The 23,308-nt window shown below is 56.4% G+C and overlaps 1 protein-coding gene across 3 annotated transcripts in view; it reads left to right on the top strand.

Annotated features, from left to right (window-relative positions):
* PAK4 (p21 (RAC1) activated kinase 4) overlaps positions 1-23,308 on the top strand; it is a 42,608-nt gene that overhangs the window by 4,815 nt on the left and 14,485 nt on the right. Inside the window, exon 1 of one of the 3 annotated variants that reach the window (XM_019808073.2) lies at positions 19,079-19,242. The exons of the other annotated variants lie outside the window; for them this stretch is intronic. The gene's annotated coding sequence lies outside the window, so the exon portion shown is untranslated. Of the gene's footprint in view, positions 1-19,078; positions 19,243-23,308 lie in introns of those variants that run through there. 3 annotated transcript variants of the gene reach the window in all.

Below are 23,308 nucleotides of genomic sequence, written 5' to 3'. Positions count from 1 at the left end.
TCCCCGTATTAACACATTTAATCTCCACAACAGCCTACAAGGTAGGCACCATTATTGTCCCCATTTCAGAGATGGGAAAGCTGAGACCCACAGAGGTCCGTGATGTGCCTAAGGTTACACAGCAGGCGAGTCGGCAGAGGTAGGACTTGAACTCCAGGCCTTCGGACTCTCGAGTCACGGCCAGTGGTGGCTGCCTCCCAGTGATTTGGAAGTGGTTGGGATAAGACGAGGCCACTTCCTGTCCAGTTGGTTCTTCCCCAGGCTCCTCTTTAGTTGGAATCTCTTGGAGATCCCAGTTGGAGGTCTGTTCAACCCAGGGTGTTTCTGGACTCTGGCTCCCTACCTCCCTCAGAGCCCCCACAGCCCCTTCACTCTCTTCTCCACAGCCACACCCCTCCTTGTCCTGCTGGCTCACAGTAAAGCAGACTTCCTGGCCAGACGCCGGTCGGGGTGTCCCCACCAGCTGTTTATCCCATCACCCGAGCCAGGCGGCCACAGATGCTGCCAGCAGGAAGCAGCCTCCTTCCAAGTCACGGCCAGGGAAATGGGACCCTTCCCGCCCCCCGCCACCCTTTCCGGGGCTGGGGCTTGTTTTCTGCCAGATGCCTGGGCCCACAGGAAGGTGTCGGCGTGGGGGGGAGCAGGGAGGGTCAGAGGGGAGCTTTCCCAGGTCCCAGGGGAGCCGGCGACGGCAGATGTGACACAGGCCTCCACTCACGGCAGCCTGTCTCCTGGGGCCCTCTGGTCCCTCCCTGCCCTGCCCCGGGTGCTGCCGCCATCCTCGGGGGCAATAGCGACTTCTCTGCGGGGGCCACGCAGTCCACTCCTGTCCCTGACCCCCTCACTGGGGCCCCTGGGAAAGAGCCGAGCCTCCGTGGGCCTCACACTCGTCACCTGCCAAATGGGCTGTTGGGAGGATCGTAGATCGTGTGGTAAAGAGCTCCCAGGGTTGCCTGGCATGCAGTAAGCTGGTGGTAACAATTTAATAATTCAACAATTTTAACAATTTCCGTTTCCTTGCGCCCTGTCCCCTCCGGGCTGCAGCCTCCCATTCGCCGGCTCCCAGCCTCTAGTGATACTGTCCTCACCCGCCGCTTGCGGCCCGCTGGGCGCCGATGTGTGCTGGGTGAGCGTCGGCGCAGTGGTTCTGCCCAGAGACCCTGAGGAGGACGTGTTATTAACCTCATTTCTCTTTTCCAGCGTTTTCATTTCAAGAAGGCACATTTTTGCTCCGTGCGCACGTAGTACCTATTCCCCTAAATAATGATTGCACATGGCCCAGAAGGGGACACAGTGACGAGGACATCCCTTTCCCAGCCCCGCCGCCCGCCCCCTGCCCCGACACAGCCATTGTTCCCGGCGTCTTGGAGTCCCTGCGTGTTCTGTCCCCTTTTGTCTCTACCCCAGTGGAGCCGACTTCCCACGTTTGTGTTCTGCCCTTACCCTGGCGGGTTTCACTCTTCAGTCCTGTTGGCAGGACCTGGAAATGCTTCCTTGTGCTTTCTGTGGCCGTGTGCCACTCCCTGACACACGTGTGTTCTCGCTGATGGCTCTTCAGGCCCTTGCGGTGTGTCCCTCCTCCGAATGGGGCCACACACGCTCAGGAGCGCATCTCTGGGCTCGGGGGTCAGAGATGTGCGCCCCGGTAGCTCTGCCAGTAGCGCTCCGGCCTGTCCGAGAGCGTGAGCCTGTTGGCACCCCAGCCCCAGTGTCTGATGGCACGGGGTTGCCTCACTTGCTGGCCACGTGCTTGGGGCAGCCTTGGCCTTCGCCAGCCAGGGAAGGTTCTCGTGCTGGTTCTGATTTTAAGGTGAGAGAAGTGGAGCATCTTTGTGTCTGTCGAGAGCCATCTGGGCTTCCCTTCCCGGGAGCTGTCTAGCTGTGCTATTTTCACTTTCTCTGAGAAGGGGAAACCGAGGCATGGGCTGGCAACCCCTCAGCAAATAAGGGGCAGATCCAGGACTGGAACCCTGGCCTCATGGCTCCAATCTGGAGTTCCTAACTTCTGGGACCCCGTGGAGGCGGAGGGCTTGGGCTTTGGAACCAGCTGGGCCACGACTAGCTGTGTGGTCCCAGACTAGTTGCTTAACTGCTCTGTGCTTTGGCGTCCTTATCTACATAACGGAGAGGATAACGGGGCTCCTCAGGGATGTTTTGAGGCTATAAATGCATCATCATCAGGCAGAACGCATAGTAAGTGCTCAAAGACGCGAGCTCAGCCTTGTTCTGTATCATTTTTATTCACAGGCCTCGCTCTGAGTGCTCCCTCTGACTCTCCCAGCACCCCGAAATGTAGTTATTAACTCTGATTCCCCTTTCATAGGGCAGGAGACTGTGAACCTGGGAGACTTATGTGGGGTCACCGCAGAGTCTGGCTCCTGACCACTGTGGCTCACTCCGTCTGCCACCCCTGAACTAAGCCTGAGGGATTAGAAGGCTCTCCCTCCCTGACCGCCCCCCCCCCAATTGTGTCTTCCTTCCAGGCCTGCTGCCACAGAGCTTTGGAAGGGAGCACTCTGACAGGTGGGGGCGCCAGGCATGGTCCCCAGACAGTGCACTCCCTCCCAGGCCCTCCCCACTTCCACCGCCAGGTTCCCAGCCTGGCCCTGGAAACTCCCGATAAAGCAGCATTGTGCTGGGTTAGGGCTGGCTTCCCCAGGCTGGTTTCAGCCACTCCCACACAACGGGAAGCAGCCTGCTATCCTGGGCCTCCTCCGTCCTGCTCCCCTCCTGCCCTCCCCTCCCCTCCCCTCATCGGTCCAGGCCAGGACTGGGGAGAAAGTAGGACATGGCCGGAAGGCGGGGCTCTTCAGCTTAACTCCCTCAGGTGAGGACCCCCCCCAGGCACTTCTGCCTCCTCTCTCCCTGGGGATCCGTCCTCTGCTGCCCACAGGGGGCTCGGCAGCCCGGTCCTCCCTTCCCCCGAATCTTCCACAGCAGGCTGGCCCCAGATGATCTGACTCTGAGATGCCGTGTTGTGTATATATAGTTATGTACATTTATGATTCTTCTACTTTTAAACCTTTAATAATTGCAAAGTGGAACGTGCCTCTGGAAATGTGCCTAAGTGCAAATGTCGGTTTATCATCATGATGAGATGAACAAACACCTCGCCACCCTTAGGGGAAGGCCGAACACTGCACCCTAGGAGCCCCCCATCACCCTGTTGATCACGACCCCGGAAGCCGGAAGCGATCACTCCCCTCACCTTGGGGGTCACGGCATCCCTGCCTTTCTAGAGAGTTCCTGCCAGGCGTGCATCCCTGAATTACAGACCGCCACCTTGCTTGCTCTTGAACTTCGTAGAAACAGAGTCCTCCCGCACGTCTTGTTAGCAGCTGCCTTCTTTGATCCCTAGTCTGTGGGGTCCAGCCACGTGGTCGAGTGTGTCCGTAGTGTAGTTCGTCCCCCCTCGTTGCTGTGTACTCTTCTAGTGTGAGAACAACCCAGACCTGATCTGTCTCCTGCTGTGCGCATGTCAGTGTCCTTGAACACGGCTGCCCCTGGCGTGCGGGCGGGCATGCATGCATGCACACATTTCCCCAGGGAAGCTAGTCGGGGCCCACGGGCAGCCCTTCGTGAGCTCCCTCGTGTAGGAGACACAGACCCTGGTCCCAGATCTACACACAGACAGGTAAAATAAGCTGGACTCCCAAGCCCCCATCTCCTACCCACCCCCCCCCCCCGCACTGTGAACCTGTCTCATTAACGGGCGCCCCATCCATCCTCTCGATGGGGCCGGGAGCCTGGTGGCACCCTGACTCCTCTCGTCCCTCCTTCGCAGCCACGATGGCGGAAAGGGCACTTGCCTACCTGCAGAGCAGAACCTGGCACCTTTCACTCTTCCTCCGTGGCAGCCCCTCCTTAAGCCACCCTCGTCTTCTGCCTGGCTTCATCTCTCTTGGGGGGGGGGTCATGAGATCCTGGCTCAGCTTTCCTGCCACCTTCCTCTTCTCTCCTGCCACGCTGTTCCTGGAACATTCCAGGCTGGGTCATGCCTCAGGGCCTTTGGTTCATGCTGCCCCGTCTGGGACCTGTCACTCTCCCTCTTACCTTCCCGGGCTTGATTTTCTTTGTGGCACTCATCATTGCTACTTACATTACATTATGATTTGTGGGTCGGTTGGCTTCTTGTCCTCCCTACCCCTCATAACTTGGCTTCATGGGTTGGGTGGGGGGGACCCTTACTGTGTCCCTTGCTGTATAACCTCAGCTTGCTATGTATGCGACCAGGTGGCTCAGTCAACACTGGCGGGCTGAACGTGAAGGGAGGAAGGAATGAAGGAGCCGCGATAAGCCCTGAGTCTCGCTGCCGCAGTGCATGATGGGCGATCTGCCCTGAGTGAGGAGGGAATGCCATGGGAAGGGTGAGCAGGAGTTGGCTGAGGGAGGGGAGGGGAGAGCGGCAGGGGCCTCTGAGGGACAAGGGGAGGGGTAGCTAACTGTCAGTTCTGCCGGTTGGTCTGGATTTGAATGCAGAGAGCCACTGGGGGCCTCTCCATGTCTTGCTTGTCCTTTAGAATCGAGGCCACCCTGGTGTTCTAGGGTATCTCTGAAGCTTTGCTCCTAACATACTTACACCAGTGCCTGGGGTATAAATATGAACGTGCCTGTTGTCGTGTTTCTCCTCCATATATTCTGGAGTGCCTGGTCCTTTGTGGCCTCCAGGGACGTGGTGGTTGGTAGGTAAACAGATCCACTTGCTACCCACTTGGCGTCTGTCTTGTGGACTCGCAGCCTTCTGGGGCATCCCTGCTCTGAGGCAGGGGAAGGCCTGAAATGACTTTGGGTCTGGGGAGTGATTTATTCCTTACACTGATTAATAGGGAAAACTAATTGAAGGTCTGCGCCTGCCAGGCCCAGTGCCCTGCGTAGCACTCCCCGGCGTCTGCCCAGGCCTTCCTGGGATCCCGGAAGGTGGCTACGACCATTCGGCCCATTTCACAGACAGGAGGGTATGGCACATACAGGAGGGGATGGGCGGCACCCATGGTGAGCGCTGGCACTTCCTGCGAACTGGTGCTGAGCAGATCATCTCCTCGGGGTGCAGATTTGCATTTCCCTGGATTTCCCTGGCCGCCAGTCAGGTGGAGCAGCTTTTCACCTGTTCCCTGAACATCTGGAGCTCCTCTCTTGTGAAGAGCCCATTCCAGTCACTTGCCTATTTCCAATCGGGCTCTCTGCATTTTTATTTGTTACTTCTTTGAGTTAAATCCCAGGCTCTGGAGGAGAGCCTTTGTTTCGAAGATATAATTCTCCCGGCCTACTGCTCGTCTTTTCACTTTCTTTATGGTATCTTTTGATGAACAGTAGCGCTTAATTTTAATGTGGTCAAATATATTATTCGTATCCTTTAGAGTTTTATAATTCTGCTTCTTACCTTTCTTGCTTCTGGAAGAGTGTGTGTGTGTATGTGTGTGTGTGGTCTGTGGTGTGAGGTAGGCATCCAGTTTCATAGTTTTCGCCTGGATCCCCAATCATCCAAGGACTTTTTATTAAAAACAGACTGACTTTTTTCCATGGCCACCCTTATCATAAATCATGTGTCTGTATAAGTGGCTCTGTTGCCGGATGCCCTGTCCTTTTCTCTTGCTCTTCTGGCCTGTTCCGGAATCACTACCACCCTGCCCTCGTTTCTGTCGTTGATAAGAAGTTTTGATCTTGGGGAGAGCAAGCATTCCTACTTGTTCTTCAGGAGTGTCTTGGCCATTCTTGGCTCTTTGAATTCTATTTAAATATTAGACATGCATCTCGTCACACACACAGCCACGACATTGAGTCTCCCAGTCTGTGAACGTGATCTGTCTCTCCATTTGTTTGTCTTCTCTGATGTCTGTCAGGAGAGTGCCACACTTTTCCAGCACGGTCCTTGCCCACTTCTTGGTGGATTTATTCTGGGGCGGTTGTGATGTGGCCGGGGGAGTCTGCCGTCCCCTCCCACGAGGTACCTTGCACCCTAGGTTTGGCCTTTGCCGGGTGAGGCTCACCTTAGGGGCAGGAGCCCCCCATCCTCCCCCCCCGACCCTGCTTCCTCCCTGGCACCACTCCTAGTCCCTGGCAGAGGGTGGGCAGGGTGCCCGGAGAGGAGGTTGTAATTTTCCTGAATGATTTCAAGGGCTAATTAAAGGTTTTCCTTGACTAATCAGCTTACGGTTTAATTATTGGGGAACAGGCTCAGGGCTGGGGGAAGCAGCTCTGGTGGGGTCTCCTCACAGCGTGGCAGGAAGGAGCTAGGGCCCGGCCCTACCCCGCAGGGGTGGCAGGACCTGGGGATCCCCTGGCACTCTCCAGTGGGCCAGCTGGAGTTCTCTGTCCCTGTGAAAGAAAGGTGGAGGGTAGCAGGTGTGGCTGAAGTCAGCACATTGAGGAGGGGGCCTTCTCTGCTTGAAATCCTTCCATGTCCCCCACTGCCTGGGGAGAGGGCCCAAACCCAGTCCCTCCCCTGGGGGACCAGGCCTTGCCCTGATCTGCTTGCACTTTAGCCTTCCCGACCTTTGTTAAGTGCTTTCCTCTCATGTATTCTTTGTGTCTTGACCTAAAGGTCATCCCCTCTGGGAAGCCTTCTCAGGTCACCCCTGCCCACCAGAGCAGGAGATAAGCTCTGCGGGCTCCTTGTCACTCACTCCACCACTGATCAGCGCTTCTTGAAGGGGACCCAGGAGGAGATGGGGTTCAGGACTGGCGCTCCAAGGAGAAGGCTGGGAGTGGGGATTCAGGGCTGGGCGACCTAGAGCTGGCTGATACCTTCCCAGGGGAGGCTTCTGCCTGGCCCGGAGGCAGGATGGGCTCCTGGGAGTTCGTGAAGGGGGAGGGGACCCTCGAGATGGGAGAGGGCTGTGCCAGGCCCGGCTCCATGCCTCGCATTCCTCAGCAGGTCCCCGACTCCTGGTGGCCCAAGGTGGGGGAGGGTGGGCAGACAGAGGGGCCTCCTGGGCACTGCCCCGCCCCTCCCGTCGTGGGGGCAATGATGCAGTACCCCCGGCCTAGGCCATTTGAATCCCAGTCTCCGGCGGTGGGGCCTGAGCATTTATTGGGTGTTTTTGGTTTGTGTTTTTTAAGCTCCCTGTGTGACTAGCTGGGATGAGAGCCACTGTCCTCCAGAAATGATAGCAAATGTGTTCACTTTTGCAATGTTTGGGGTACTTTTCTAGGCTTCTGACCAAGCGTGACTGAGCCACAACGTCACCCCCACAAACGCACGGTCAGGTCACAGGCAAGGCAGCTGAGGCCCAGAACGGTCCTCTCTGCCGTCCCTGGGTCCCTGGGTTCTGCAGGCTCCCGGCGGGCCACCTTCTTCTCTGTCTCCCTCCTCGCCTCCTCTTTCTCTCCATGTTGCTGCCTTTTGTGTGTCTTCCTCTTTCCCGCCCTCAATTTCTGCTCCCACCCCCACCCCGAAGTTTCCCTGGCTTCCGCTGTTAGCCAGGATCCTACTGAAGCCACAGAGGGAGATGGTTCCCACAGGCCCAGGACCGGGATGGGAAGGGTGCCAATGTCACTTGCCATCCTCCCTCGATTCTCCTGGCTCCTGGAGTGGGGGCAGGGGCACGCATCCCGCTGATATTCGGGGGTATTGGGACTGGCTTTGCGACCTCGAAGGAGGACTGTCCAGGCAGACAGACCCTGATATGACAGCTTCTGTGACCCAAGATCCTGCTGTGGGCCCAAAAGTCTGCTGGTGTCATCCGTGGTCGGTTATCATTTTAGGCTCCCTTGGGGTGGCCGAAGGTTTGATTTCGGCAAAGGCTCGTGCCAAGATGTGAATATTGGATTGCAGGAGCCTTTACTATTTGATGGGAACAAGGCCAGGGCTCCTGTGCGTCCCTGCTCGCCAGGGCTCACTGGCCTCCCCTCCCGCACCTACTCAGGGCAGAGGCTCCCCATTGGGCCTCTCCCGCTCTGGCAGAGCTCCCTCTCTGACCTCGGGCCAGGCCCGGAGCCCCACATTGTTCAGTGTTGGTTCCCACATCTGGAGCAGGAGGAGACGGGTTCCTGTGGCCTCCCGGGGTAGCTGGGAGGAGTGAGTGAGTCAGTGGCGTGTGTGACGCTTGGCACAGCGCTGCCATCGTTCTGTCATTGTGGTGGCTTTGACTGTGATCACTGTTAGTTATTAGAGGCAGGACACGTGTTCAGACTCAGTAACAAAGATTCACCCAGTGAGCCATCCATAATTCTTCACTGTTATGATCAGGGCACATTTCCTTTTGCAAAATGTTTAAAACCTTTGTATGATGGAAGTGTTCACTCGTGCCCGGGAGAATGGTCTCATGCCTTCCCCATGTCCCTGTCCCCGTCCCCGGTGTCCCGCAATTACCAATGATGACCAGGCTTTTTCATCTGTAACCCAGGCTCCACCTCCCTGATTATTTCAAAGCAATTCCCATACATCATATATTTGAGCCATAAATTTTTCAGCTTTTTCTCCTGTAAAGATTAAAGAGTCTATGAAAACAAACCCCGCAATACTGTTGTTGCAGGACAAAAAAGGACTAGTGATTCCTTAAGATCCTTACATTTCCCCAGTTGTCTTATCATGCTTTTTCAATGTGCCTGTGTGATTTGGAATCCAGACAAGGTTCGCGCTGTGCGTTTGGTTGACGGGTCCCTCAAGTCTTCTGTAGTCGATGGGATTTCTCGTGTTGGCACTTTTGTGTGCTTGCTGTTTGCCTCGTGTATCTGGCAAAGACCCTTGTCCTGTGTCCCCTCGAGTTTTCCACAGTCTGGATCCAGCCGAGGAATCCTTGTGGTGTCATTCGACTTGTTCCGCTGTCCCCTGTGCTTCCTATAAACTGGGACTTAGGTCTAGAGGTCTGATTGTATTTGAGTTCTGTTTCTTTCACTGGTGGTGCTCTATGTATGAACGTCAGGTCAACATTAGCATCTGGGTCACTTTTAAAATAAACTTCAGGGGCACCGGGCCAGCCCCCTCGGTAGAGCATGCAACTCTTGATCTTGGGGTTGTGAGTTCGAGCTCCACGTGGGGTGTCAAGATTACTGAAAAAACAAATAAATAAAATTTAAAAGAAGATAAGATAAAACAGATTCTGTTAAATTTTAAAAAAATTGAGTAGAGGGGGGGAAAAATTCTTCCCTTGCTCGCAGGTCAGACTGGTACCAGATCGAGCAGGGGGGCCTGAGGACCAAGGATCAGGAACTGCGAGGGCCTGGGAGCCAGGGGCTGGGTGTTAGCCTCCAGCTTCCACGAACCGTCTGTCGTGGGAGTGCACAGCTTTGGGACCCTAGGCCCCCAGCCAAGAGCCCTCGCTGCCCCCCAGCCGCCCCATCCTTGACTCTGCCCGCATCAGCTGGCCTGGTGGTTATCTGGAGGTGCAGCGCTGCCCTCCTGCCCTGGCTGTGTCCTTGGCCAGCGGGGCCACCCTGGGGAGTTTTCCCATCCTCCACCCGCTCTCCCCTCTGGAACGTGATGGGGGCAACCCCCCCTAGGGCTGTGGTTGGGTCGTCGTCAGGAGACAGTACAGAAAAGGGCGTGATGCCTGGTGCGTGCTCTACAAGCCCCGTTCCTCTGCATTTAGCGGAGGCCTCTTTGACCTCAGCTCCACCACTTTCCCCTCCCAGCCTCCCTCCTAGCCACGCTGGCCTCCTTGCACATTCTGGCACGTGTCAGGCCGGCTTCGGTCCTTGGGCCTTTGCAGTGGCCATTCCCTCTACCCTGAATGTGCTTCCCTGGGTCGCCACGTGGCTTCCTCCGGGCCGTCTGGTCTGGCTCCAGGGACACCCACCCCCCTTGGGGCCCTTTCTGACTGTGCTCTCTGTCCTTTCCCTCTCATTGCATACTTTTTAGTTGACTTGTGTATTGTGCCATCTCCCCCATGGGAAAGTCAGCTCTGGTAAGGAGGGGCTGAGTGATTTACTGCTCTGTCCCTAGTGCCTGAAACCGTGCCTGGCACACAGTGAGTGAGTGCATAATACAGTGATGGAGCACATGAGTGAGTGAGGGAAGCACATGGTTAAGTGAGCGGACTTGGGCCCGGGTCAGACCTACTGTGGACTGCTGGCTCTGATACACGCTGTGTGACCTTGGGCCGGCACCTCCCCTCTCTGAGCCTTACTCTCCTCCTCTGCGGCATGGGGGTGTTCACAGCACCCTGCTCGCTGCCTTGTTGAGCACTAGCGTGGTGCCTGAACGTAACGCTTTGTAGCTGGCCTCGCCACCGTCCTGTGTCTCCAGCATCCGGCCCAGTGAGCCAGCCAGGGGCTGCCCCTGCCGTGGGGATGCTTTAAATCTTAAATAACTCCTTCCACTATGTATGACGGGCTGCTGGTGCCCCAGGGCGGGTTGGGGCAGGGACATCGTGGATGGGTATGTCCCCCTGGCCGACAAGCTACCTGAAGAGTGTGATTCCCATGGGACACGAGAGTGCCCAGGATATGGAGAGACGTGGGGTTGTGGCCACGTCGGAGGGCTCTAGGTCTGGCTGCTTCCAGGCCTCTGTCTTCTGGGCAGGAAACAGGCCAAGAGCTGCAAGGGGCCAAGGAGGACTGCTGTTCTGATTATGGTAGCAGTTTACAGCTTTGGGGGGTGTGTACGTGCATGTGCGCTGAGAGGTGGAGAGGGCTCAAAACAGAGAGATGGAAGGTACACGTGCGTAGAGATGAAGCTCCCGGCCATCAGAATCACGCGTGGAGAATGTACATAACTCCCCGTTCAGTTTCATGAATAATTATCACGATAAGCATTCACCCATCTAATTAATGACCACCCAGACCAAGACGACAGGCATCACCAGCACCCCAAAAGCCCCCTCCTTCATGGGCTCTTAACAGCCTTGGCAGATAAATTCAACCCCCCTTTTCTTCCTTTTAATTCTCGTTTCTGTTTTGGTGACTCGTGAGAGATATCCAGTGCCCCCAAGGGGACAGAGGGTTACCTGATGGACCCCTCCCCCGCTTAGGCACTCTGCTCGCCTGTGGGAGAAAACACTCCTGCCCTGGTTAAAGCCCTCGGTGCCCACCTGCAGGTGTGCGTGCCTCAGTCTCCCCTGCCCTCCCTGCAGCTTTTATTAATTTATTTTAATTTTTTTTAGATTTTATTTATTTATTTGACAGAGAGAGCCAGCGAGAGAGGGAACACAAGCAGGGGGAGTGGGAGAGGAAGAAGCAGGCTCCCAGCGGATGTGCCTGATGTGGGGCTCGATCCCAGAACACGGGGATCACGCCCTGAACCTAAGGCAGACGCTTATGACTGAGCCACCCAGGCGCCCCTTCCCGCAGCTTTTCAAACCGAGCGTGATGGTGCTGGACCGCCAGCACTTGGCTGTCACTTGCTCTCAATATTTTGCCCTCGAGGCTTTATCCAGGTGGATAAACAAAGTCCCGTGCCGATAGAATGATCCTCAGCATGGGTCAGAGCCACCCCCACCCAGCAGCTAGATGAAAGCAGCCCTGTCCTGGTGGGGCGTCGGGAGGGTACGGGGGGGGGTGGCGTTTGAAACCACCACCTCACATGACAGTGGGCATTTTCTGTCCATGGAGGGCACTGCTGGCTTCCCCGGTCGCCAAATGGGATTCAGTCACAGGCCCTTGTCATGTACGGGGTCTTCTCCAAGCACCTGTAAGGGATAAAGGAGGCTCTGGTATCATCCTGGGTCAGCCTGTCCCTCCATGTGGAAACGGATGGGGGCTAGGGGCCAGACGGTCTCTTCTCTGGCCTGCCCCTGGGACCCCTCTGCTTCCCCTGTTAGCCAGGCTCATCTGGTCTTTCGCGGAGAGGCCCTCCGGGATGGAGAGTCCTAGCAAAGGCTCTGGGTGCGGAGGCCTGGGTCTGCTCCCGGCACTGCCACCTACTAGCTGGGTGACCTTGGCATGTGGTGGCTTCCCCCTGTCGGCCTCAGTTTCCCCATGTAAGATGGGGTTGTATAAAGGTTATTTCGTCCACGTAGAGCACTCAAAAGAGAGTGGCAAGGAGAAACTCATCATGCGTGCTAGCTGTGAGTATTACTGTCCTTATTGCCGGTCACTCGTTCATTCTGTAGATGCTCGCAGCATACCTCCTCTGCCTCCAGCCCTGTGCGGACCAGTGCCTGGGAGGGGCCGGGACCAGTCAGCCCGTGGTCTTCCCTCATGGAACTTGCGGTCCAGTGATGGGGACGGTACAGCACCAGAGTAACCTTGGGGGGAGCACAGACCTCTGTCAATGGCTGTGGTGGAGGAAGCCCAGAGGACTGGGCCTAGGAAATCAGGGACGCCTTCCTGGAAGAGGAGACAGCTGAGCCCAGGGCTGAAAAAGGAGCAGGAGTTAGTGTGCGGAATGGTGTTCCAGGGAGAGCAAATAGCATGTTCAAAGGCTAAAAGGTGGGAAAGTGTCTGGTGTGTTTCATAAATTATTATTTCAAGTGAAACTTTTTGTTTTGAGATAATTGTAGATTCGCTGGCAGTTATAAGAAATAACGCAGAGAGGGGCGCCTGGGTGGCACAGCGGTTAAGTGTCTGCCTTCGGCTCAGGGCGTGATTCCGGTGTTATGGGATCGAGCCCCACATCAGGCTCCTCCGCTATGAGCCTGCTTCTTCCTCTCCCACTCCCCCTGCTTGTGTTCCCTCTCTCGATGGCTGTCTCTATCTCTGTCGAATAAATAAATAAAATCTTTAAAAAAAAAAAAAAAAAAGAGAAAGAACACAGAGAAAGCCCCTGTTTCCCCCTATGGTAACATCTTGCAAAACTCTAGTTAGCATGAGACCACAACTAGGATAATGACATTGATACAGTCAAGATACAGAACATTCCATCACAAGGATCTTTCCTGATGCCTTTTTATAGCCACATTCCTTCTCTGGCATGTCCCCAACTCCTGGCAACCACTCCCCATTTTTATAATCCTGCATTTCAAGAATGTGATGTGTTATGGAACAATTTTCACAATCATAATGTAAAGAACAATAACAATAAAGAGAATTTAATATATAAAATAAAGCAATAAGGTTTAACGTTTAAAAAAAAAGAATGTTACGTAAATGGAGCCTTTGTTTCACTCAGCTTCATTCCCTGGAGATCCATCCAAGTCATTGCCCAAATCAGTAGTTCATTCCTTTTTCTTGCTGAGCAGTATTCCGTGGTATGGACGTACCACAGTGTAACCATTCACCCACCGAAGGACATCTGGGCTGTCTCCCTCGGGGGGGCTATGACAAATAAAGGTGCCATAAACAGTTGCGTACAGGTTTTTGTGTGAATGTAACTTTTCTGAGATAACCAGAAGTGCAGCTGCTGGTGTAGAGAAATTGCCAAACCGTTTGGCTCTGTCATTTTACATTCCCCCCAGCAGCATGCAAATGAACATTTCTCTGCATCCTCACCAGCATTGGGTGTTGCCACTGTTTTGGATTTTTTAAGCTGTTCGACTGGGCATGTAATGACAACCCATCGTGGCTTTAATTTGCACGTGTCTAATAGCCGATGGTGCCTCACATCCTTTCATGGGCCCATCTGCCATCTGGGCATCGTCTTTGGTGAAATGTCTCCTTGTGTCTTCTGCCCATTTACTACCTGGATTTTTTGGGGGTTTTTATTGTGGAATTTTGAGAGTTCCTTCTTTCTTCTAGATGCTAGTCCTTTGTCAGATAGGTTTGCAAATATCGTCTCCCAGTCCATAGCTTTTTTTCCTCTCCTCTCTTGGACTTCTGCAGAGCAAAAAGTTTTTTTTAATTTCGATGAGGTCTACTTTATTAATTTTTCCTTTTATGGATCTTTTGGTATCAAGTCTAACAACTCTGCCTAGCTGTAGATCCTGAGGGTTGGTTTGGTCGGTTGCTTTCTGAAAGTTAAAAAAACTTTTACAGTTGAGGGTTTTTGTTTTTTGTTTTTTTTGTTTTTTTGGGCCAAAAGTGAGTTACCACAATGAGATACCACTTCGCACCTACCAGCATGGCTGTTCCCCAAAGAAGGGAATCTCACAGGCGTTGATGGAGTCCTCATGCATCGTGGGCGGGAAGCTAACAGTGCAGCCGCTATGGAAAACAGCCTGGTAGTCGTCCAAACGATTACATACAGAACTACCCGGTCACCTAGCGGTCCTCCTCCCAGGTGTATACCCAAAAGAATCAACAGCAGAGACTTGGACAGATAGCCATACATCGGCGTTCATGGTTGCGTTATTCACAAGCTAAAAGGTGGAAGGAACCCAGGTCTATCAGCAGATGAGTGGCTGCACGAGGTGTGATAGATACACACAGCAGATTATTTATTACTCAGCCACAGAAATGAATGAGCTTTTGAAAGAAACCCCTACAATATGGATGGACCTTGGAAACGTTACACCTGGTGAAATAAACCAGACAGAGGAGAAATGTTTGTAAGCCCCCACTTACATGAGATACCCCAGAATAGGCACATTCACAGAGACGGGAGAATAGAGGTTCTGGGGGGGTGCTGGGAGGCAGGAGGGAATGGGGAGCCATTGTTCAGTGGCTGCAGGGTTTTTGTTGGGATGATGAAAAAGTCCTGGGTATAGACGATGGTGGTCATGACACTGTGGCTGTCTTTAATGGACTGAATTATGCGCTTTCCAAATGGTCAAAATGATACATATTATGTATGTTTTACCCAAAGAAGAAAAATCAGTGTTTTTAAAACCAGCGTGTGTATTTGTGGGGGTCTGTGTGTGGGCCCCTGCTGCTCACTGGGCCCGCGTGCTTATCCACACTGTCTGATTACTGTAGCTTGGGGGGGTGACGCCTCCACCCTTTTCTGGTCCCCAGCTGAGCTATTCTAGGGCCCAGGCGCCTATCATGTTTGGAGTTCCTTGCAGGCTCCCTCCTGTGGAAGGTGGCGCTGTGGTTTACCCAGTTTCAGGGTCACCCCTGGCACCTGCTCCTCCTCAGCCCCCATGTCTGTCTCATCAAATCAACAAGTGTTGCTTTTTCTTGGCAGACGGAGCTCCGGTCTGTCCCCCTCTCTCTCTGGGTCCCGCCGTCCCAGCTGCCTTCATCAGCAGCATGGAGCAGTGCTGCCTCTTGTCACTTGTCCCCACACCCACTCAAGCCACCTGGATCTCGTGCTCCACAGACAGGCCAGCCAGGGTTGGATCTTCCAAGCACCCTGGCGGGCTCCTGGCCTGGCTCCACCCCACCCTCATCCCTCCAGCCTGCCCTTCCCAGCTGGAATTTCACATTTCATTTGTGTGATCCTTGATTAGAGGCCCCACCAGGCAGGGACGTGCTGCACCCCCGCGCCCACGCTGGTGGCACACAGTGGACGCTGGTGGCACACAGTGGACGCTGGTGGCACACAGTGGACGTGCATTGGATTTCTGTGGACAGGATCCCTGATTGGGGGGGGAAGGAGGTGGCATGCCGTGGACACCCATGACCCCTGGAAGGGAAGGTGAGGAATTGAGCCCGGAGACGCAGAGCCTGGGGTTCCCTGGAGAGGAGGTGGCTTTAGCTGTGTGGGCTCTGGTGGGGTTTCAGCGGGAGAGGGACATCAGTTGGATTTTACGAAGGTCTCCCTGGCCCCAGGGGAAGATAGGCTTTGTGGAGACACTTGGCAGGCAAGGAATTCTGATGGCTTTTAGAAGGAGGAAAGGATGTGCATCCTAAGAAAATGCAAATGCAAAGTGGGGCCAGACTCCACCTTCTGACTGGCCAGGAGCTAGGGGAGCTTGACCGCAGCCTAGGTGGGGAGGCTGAGGGGTTGGCGGGGGCAGCCCTCACTTGGGCAGCTCCCTGGTTGTGATCCTGGCCCAGCAAGGCCACTTCTGGGCCTGTGGCCCACAGCCACACTGGCACACCTGTGAGGTGACGTCTGCGCACCATTTGTGAGAGCAAAGGGCCAGGAACCACCTAGCTGGCCCCGTGGGGACTGGCTCAGGGCACGGCTGCCCTTCCACGCCACGCTTAAAGCAGCACTGCCGCGCTTTGCAGAGATGGAGGCACGGAAATCACTAAGACGTGGATATTTCTTTGTCTTTAACATCGTCATTCTAAATTGTTCACGCACACGCCGCAAAGCATGTACAGCATGAACGTGTGGCATAACCAGTTACTATAAAGAGAAACCCCACATAGCCGCCTCCTCCCCAGGTGAAGAAGCAGGGGGTGCCAGCCCCCCAGGAGCCCCCCTGAGGCCCTCCCTGTCCCAGAGGCAGCCCCTCCCCTGACTCCGGAGGCGCCCCCTGCCTGGCGTTTCCCTTCGGTTTGGGGGGTTCACCCTCTCTGTCCGCACCCCAAGCAGCATGCTCATTTCGTCTAGCTTTGAGCTTTTTCTAAACAAAGGCAGTCGTAGAATGTGTTGTTTCACGTTTTGCTTCTTCATTTTTGGTATTTGTTCACCTGTAGCTGTGGGTCATTTACTCACACTGTCGTGCATGAGTATGTGGAGCCAGGAGATCCCAGATCATCATCGGCTCCCGTGGACCAGCACTTGGGTTGTTTCCAGTCTCTCTGGCTGACTCAGATCTGCGGGAACCCCCCCCCCCAATGTCCCTGAGGCCAGCGGGCCAGATTTTGCCTGGCTACATAACCCAGGAGAGTGCTTTGTAGGTCCCGAGGGCATGTGCCTGGGAGAGCATCCCCAGTGGGTGTCTTCCCCTCTGCTGGATGCTGCCAGGCACCCAGGAGTTTTTGAGAAAAGCAAGGTCATAATAGTGTGCATGATGTGCTGCCATTTTTAGTTTTCTAAAAGGCTTGCAAGTGTGTGTGTGCACACACACGTGTGCTCTCTCAGAAAGGAAAGAAAGGACATTCTAATAGAGGTCACCTCTGGGGCTGCGCTGGGGCGGCCGGGAGGGAGGGCGCTGTCCTGTCACTGTTTACCCTGTGGGGCTGTTGGCTTTTGAACTACGTGCCCAGATCCTACGGGAGACAGAAGGAAAGGAAAGAAAAGAAAGGGGAGAGATGGAGTCCAGATGTTGCAGACTGTAAATAGTTGAGAATCTGAGTGATGAACTTTACGTGGGTTTATTGATTTAGTTTCTGTTTGGGAGTATGCTTACGAAGTTTTGTAACCATCTGTTCGAGTGCGAGATGATCTTGGAGCAACCTGTCGTCGCTCCCGAAGCCGGGCCTCAGGAGAAGCCCTTGTTTCCACTGCGACTTCTGGGACTTCTGGTGGAATGGGTGCTCCCTCCCCCTCACTCCCTCCGCACCTCCATTCCTCCCCTTGGGACCTGGTTTCCCTTGGCTGGCCAAAACTGCCCTATCCGGACTGCCTCCCCAGCCAGAGCCCAAACCTGCCTGGCCGGTTTGGGAAGGTCTGGGGGCCCACCCACTTGGCTCCTCTCTGGGCAGCTGCCAGACTGGTGCTCCACCCCATAGAGGAGGGAGTGGCCTGGGATCTAGGACTCCTGGGGTCTCCTAGAGCTGCCCTGCTGTAGCCCCAGGCCCAGCCTAGGCCCAACGGGGAGCCCCTGGCTTGGTGGGCAGGTGGAGGCAGGAGGAGGCTGTCCAGGACCTTGGGATTTCCCGGACTTTGGAGCCACTGCAGTCCTCCCTGGTCCCGGTGATAAAGTCCTCAGGGAGTTGACTACAGTGGGAGTAGTCTGGGTACAGGTGCCAGAGCAGGGGGGGTGAGAAGGACACAGGCGTCTCTATCCACCTCCTGCCTGGGCCACTTGCTCACTGTTCTCACAGGCTCACCGTCGACTGGGCACCTGTCCTGGGCCACCTGTGAGAACCTGAGAACCTGGTCCCTGCTGCTCACGGGAGCCCCCGGTTAGGGAACAGTCCTACTCAGATATCAGCCCCTAGAAACGGGGAGCTTTGTCTAGTTGGAATTGTCAGGGCGTCCAAAAGGCCCACCTGGTGGGTGCTGGGAGCTGGGGAATGCGTGAACAAATGGGGGAGATGGACATCTGGCGGGGTCAGCCCAGGGATGGAGTCTAGAGGAGCTACCAGACCCAGCCTGGCGTCAGGGAGGGCTTCCTGGAGGAAAGGTGCCTGCGGCAGGCCCTCCCTAAAGGATGACTAGTGATGAAGCAGGCAGCCCCCCCCCCAGGTCCCCTGTCAGAGGGAAGACAGACAGATAACCACAAAAGAAACAAATTTCACCCAGGGAGCACTGACCTGGACCCCAGAAGGCTTTGCTGAGGAAGTAAGATCTGGAGGGGAAGGGAGGTGTGAGGCAGAGGTGGGGTGGGGTGTGCACACCCCTTCTAGATTTCCCCTGTCTGAGCATCTTTTCCTCTGTCTGTAATGGGGGTTCTGGGCAAGCTAGCCGTATGTTTAGAGCAGCTGCCTGGAAAGCCTGGTGCCCGACCCTCCTGCTGCGTGCCTTGGACAAATCTCTCGACCTCCCTGGGCCTCAGTTTCCTCCATTGTAAAATGAGCCTGATAAAATACCTATCCCTTCAGGACCATGGTGGGGTGGGGGAATGACTTAGTGAGTGTCAATGCTAAGAGCAGGGCCTGGCCCAGAGTAAGTTCCCTGGGGAGTTGGGCCCCTCACTTTCAGGTTAGTTGCATCCTGGCATGGCTGGCAAGACGGAGCCAGCAGGGTGTGCAGGGGCTTCAGCCCTCCCCACCTTTCTCTCTCCCCATTCCCACCATTCACACCTACCAGCCCCACTTTCACACCTAGAAATGGCTCTGTCCGGGGTCCACTGTGACCTGCCCCACATCTAATGAGAGAGAGGGGTGGAGCTGCTGAGGCCCCCTTTTGTGCACCCTCTTGGAGTTCTTGCTGGAATCACTGGGGGGGGGGGGACCAATACCACAAGCTCTGGATCTCCAGCCATCAGAGAGCCTGTCCATCCCTGTCCCTCTGTCTAGCCCCCCAGCCCAGGCTGTCGTTTCAAACCTGGCCGCCCTGCCAGCCACTCTCAGCCACTCAGCCCCATATGGTGTGGCCCCTGCTTCCCTGGCTCCCGGTGCCAAGTCCGGCATGGGGGTGTGCGGGTGCCAGTGGGGGACGGACCCTGTTGAAGCAAGGGCTGGCGCTTGCATCCCCCGCTCCTGTGTCCCTGCCCAGCCCTTCCCTCTGCTGGGCCAGTGGTGGCCCCATGGCCCAGGCTTTCCAGGCTGGGCCCCTCCTTCCCTCCGTTCCGCCCTCCCGCCCTCCGCCCTCCATGGACTGGAGCCACAGGCAGCTCAACTCCTGCCAGGGCAGGGCCTCGGCACCACCCACTGCCAGGGAGGCCGGGGTGCAGAGCCAGCCAGTTCTCCTAGGTGGGCGCCTGCATCCAGAGCCAGGGGAGCCCCTTGGTCTCCACTCCCTGCTCTGCCAACGGGAAGCCTGTCTGCCTGCTGCCCTCTCCCACAGAGGCTGTCCCCGGACAAGGGGAGAGGATGGTGGAGGTGAGCTGACCCTGGCCTCAGGCGGGCAGGGAGGAAAGGGGAGGACTGCCCACGGCGTGGGAGGGCAGTCCTGCTGCCGGGACAGCAGAGCCACTCGAGCCAGTGTCAGCACGTGCTGGGGGGACCACACCTTTCTCGGGGCCGGGCTGAGGTCCCCGTGTTTCCGTGTGTTTGGAGGCAGGTGTCTGTCTGCTGGGGTTTACCAAGTGCCTTTGCGCGGGTCCCTGAGCGCCTGGTGGGGGAGGGAGCACATTCCTGGGGTCTGGTTCGCGGGGNGGGGTGGTTCGGAGGGGCTGTGCCTCACTGGGTCACCCCGAGTGACCCTGGAGTTGGCGGTGGATGTGCTTGGGTCTGTTGTGGGGTCTCATTTCCTCCCGTGTGTGGATCTAGGTTTGTGTGGTCTTGTGGTCTAACTCTGTGTCTAGGGGACTGTACCCAGGTATGTGTATGGGGTCCTTTCTAGAGAAATCTGGCGGTGAGGGGCATCGGGGATTGTGTATATCCACACGTGTGCCTGCAATTTGAGGTGGTGGCTGGTCTGTATTGTGTATATTGTTGGCATGTGTTGTGGGTCTCTTTCAGGAGTCCGTGCATCTCCTGGGAGTGTGGGGGGTGTGGGTCTTTATACTATTTGTGGAGGGGGGGCCTGGGTCCACGGCTCCTTCAGGGATCCAGCTGTGGGCTGCCCGATTGTTCCGGCCTTTTGGTTCGGAGAGGTTCCTCCGACCAGGCCCCGCTTTCCTACTGCTTCCCCTGCCTTCTCCCACTGAGGCCACAAAGCTCTGGCGGGCTCTGCTGGGGCCTGTATCCCAAAGGCGGGAACTAAGGCTCAGGGTGGGCTGTCCTTGCCTATGCCAAAGCTCCTGTGTGGCTGCTGTTAGCGGGGCGCCCTGGGGCGACTTCACCTGCTGCAGTATCTAGGTATTTGCGCACGTGTGTGTGTGTGTGTGTGTGTGTGTGTGTGTGTGTGTGTGTAGCAGGGAGTTGCATGGCGGGGGAGGGCTGGAGTGAGGGGGGTGCCCTGGGAGGGCTCTGGAGCCTCTTTCCTGCCTGTTACCCCCTCCCTCCTTCCTGCCCTGCCTCAGGGGAAGAGTAAATGGCGTCTGATCTGCTTTTCCTGGTCCCTGGGGGCTCGCCCACACTCTCAGGTTTGATGTGGCATCCATCCCCCACCCTGGGCACTGCTGGGGAGTGCCCTTTGTGTCTGTGCCCTGTTGGGCCTGCCCGGGTAGGGAGGGGGCACCTGAGCCTGGGGCTGCCAGAGGAGCCTCCTGGCCTCCCTGGGGGCTCGGAGCACTGGCCTGGCTGGGCCTGGGAAATACCTTCTCTTCATTCAGCCACACTGTCTGAGCTGCACCCCACCCCATGTTGGGCAGGGCTGGGGACACAGGGTGGCTGAGATGGCCCCAGGTGCGCCCTCTCAGGGGGCTCCCAGCGCAGACAGCGCAGCCCGTTCTGCTCCCTGATCCAGGCCCTGGAGAAAGTAAGACAGCAGAGAGAGTAAGGCTGGACCCTTGCTCTGGCTGGGAGAGAAGTGTGCCCAGCACCGTCTTTCGCTTATCTGTTCCTTCTCCCGTGCTTTCAGCAACAGCAGCAACAACAGCAGTGGTAAGCCAGCAGGGTAACCTGTAGCGAGGACCCGCTCGGTGGCAGGTGCCATCTCTCTGCCGAGTCCTTGCCCTCACATGGTCTGTGCAAAGGCCTGGTGCGGGGAGATGGCGCTGCATCTGGCCAGAACATGGAGAGCAGGGCTGCTCTTCGCGGCCCAGACTGCCGACGCCCGTGGCTTCCCGAGGCCGGGGTGACCGTGGATCTGTGCCATCCTATGGGATTTCACCCGTTATGGGGACCAGTGGGTTCTGGGCGGCATCTCTCACCGTGTGACTTGCCTCTTGCCTGTGGCCAAAACGGGCTGCCACATCCTCACATTTCCAGCTGAGGCAGCGTGGCTGGTGTGGGCCTCCCTGAGGTGGGGTGGACTGGGACTAGGATCGCGGGGGCACCTCTTGGGGCATTTGGAACACAGGCCAGCTTATTCACAAATAGCCAGATTTGGTCTCTAAAGACTCAGACCAGTTCCTGCTCAGGCATGAAGGTCCAACTTCCAGGCAGCGTGGGACAGGCACCGGGGACTCCTGTCTGCCCTCTGCCCCGCACCTCCCTGGCCGGTTCCTCCTCAGGGTCCAGACTCCTCACTGGGCCATGGCATCATTCATTTGTTCCACAAATACTTGCTGAGTGCCTGCTGCCGTAGATACCAAGGACACAGCAAGAATGATCCGCTCTCAGGGAGCCCCTAATGGGGGCAGGGGAGGAAGCGGGGACCAACAGTGTGCATGGATATGATGTCAGGTGGTAATAAATGCCCCAGAGAAGTATAAAGCAGGGGTGAAGATTTTGTCAGGGAGTAAGAAAGGCCTCTCTAATGTGGTTTGATTTTTTAAAGATTTTTATTTATTTGAAAGAGAGAGAGAGTACATGCACAGAGGGAGAGGGAGAAGCAGACTCCCCATTGAGCAGAGAGCCCGACACAGGTCTCGATCCCAGGACCCCAAGATCATGACTTGAGTCAAAGGCAGGTGCTTAACCCACTGAGCCACCCAGGTGCCCCTCTAGTGAGGTTTTATTTGCACAAAGACCCGAATATCAGGAAGAGGTGAGCCACACAGCTCTGGGCGGAGGGAACAGTAAGTGCAAAGGCCCTGAGCCTGGAACAAGTTGAGGCCTCCAAGACTAAAAAGTAGGAGGCCAGCGCAGTTGCAGTGAAGCGAGAAGAAGGAGTGGGGTCCCGAGGTTGGCCGAGTCCAGCTGGGCAGGCCTTTGTGGGTCCCAGTGGGGACCTTTATCCAAGTGGGAGAGCTGTTTGTTTAACAGTGCTTCTGGTTCCTGCCTAGGCAAGGCAACCTTTATGATCTTGGTTCTGGTCATTGACACTAGAGTTGTCTCGGCCCTTGTTCTTGTCCCATAAACCCCTGGGGTCCTTTGACTGGAGCCAGGGCTGCCGGGAGGCAGGAGGTGGAGGGGTTGGCGACAAGGCCTTCTCTGCAGTTCAACGTGGGCCACCTGGTGCTGGGCAGCCCTGGGCAGTGACTTCCCCTCTCTGGGCCTCGTTGTTCTGGTTTGGGAAACAGGAAAGAAGAGGACTTCCCCAACCCACTCACCCAAGAACTGTCGGGAGGGTTCAGGGTGGCCTGGTCTGCGCACCCAGTCTGGGCCTGGGCCGGAGTCCGTACCAAAGCGCATGCCCATCCCCTCCATCGGCTCAGGCACGGGGAAGGAACGGCCTGCCCGAGGTGCTGGGATCGAGCTGTAACAGACTGAAACATGCTTCCTGCCTGCACCGAGCCACAGACTTTGCGGGCACACTCATCACCGCGTAATGCGTTAGGTGATGCGAAGGGCCGGGAGAGCGTAGATGGGACGAGCCAGGCGCTGGGGATGCGGTGATGGGCAAGACTGGACGCAGTCCCCGCCCCGTGGCGCTCCTGCCACGGCTGGTATGGAACACGGTGTCAGTCCTCAGCAGCTCCTGGCATCTTGGCCGGGACCGCATGCCCAGAGCCTGCCTTTTTCTTCCCCCAGAGCCGCCACGTGCGCCTGCCCACCCCTGCGCTGTCACATCCTCCACCTCCCCGGGCTCCACGCGGCCACAGGGAGCCTGTGGGCACCTGAGTCAGGCCACGTCCCTCCCCTGCTCAGAGCCCTTGTGTGGCTCCACATCACTCCGGGGAAAGAACAGAGTTGTCCCCATGGCCCACAAGTCCCTACGTGACCTACCCCCACCACCCAGCCTCTTCTGCTCTGACCACATCAAGCGCGTCCCCACTTGGGGACATTTGCCCTGACTCCTTCCTGCTCCCAGGTGTCCACGGGGCTCCCTCAGCCCTCCCCACCTAGGGTCCCTGCTCAAGGGTCACCTTCCCAGCGAGGCCCTCCCCAACCACTTCACTGAAACTTCCAGCTTCTCCTGCCCCTCAGCAGTCTCTTGACCCTTGCTTTGTGTATGTCCTCAGCGTTTAGCCTCTGAGTTACTAGATATTTCTCTGATACAGCTCATTTGTCAACT

The sequence above is a fragment of the Ailuropoda melanoleuca genome, chromosome 12, assembly GCF_002007445.2.
Source record: "Ailuropoda melanoleuca isolate Jingjing chromosome 12, ASM200744v2, whole genome shotgun sequence".
Lineage (NCBI taxonomy): Eukaryota > Metazoa > Chordata > Mammalia > Carnivora > Ursidae > Ailuropoda > Ailuropoda melanoleuca.
This window is presented reverse-complemented; position numbering and strand designations above follow the sequence as displayed.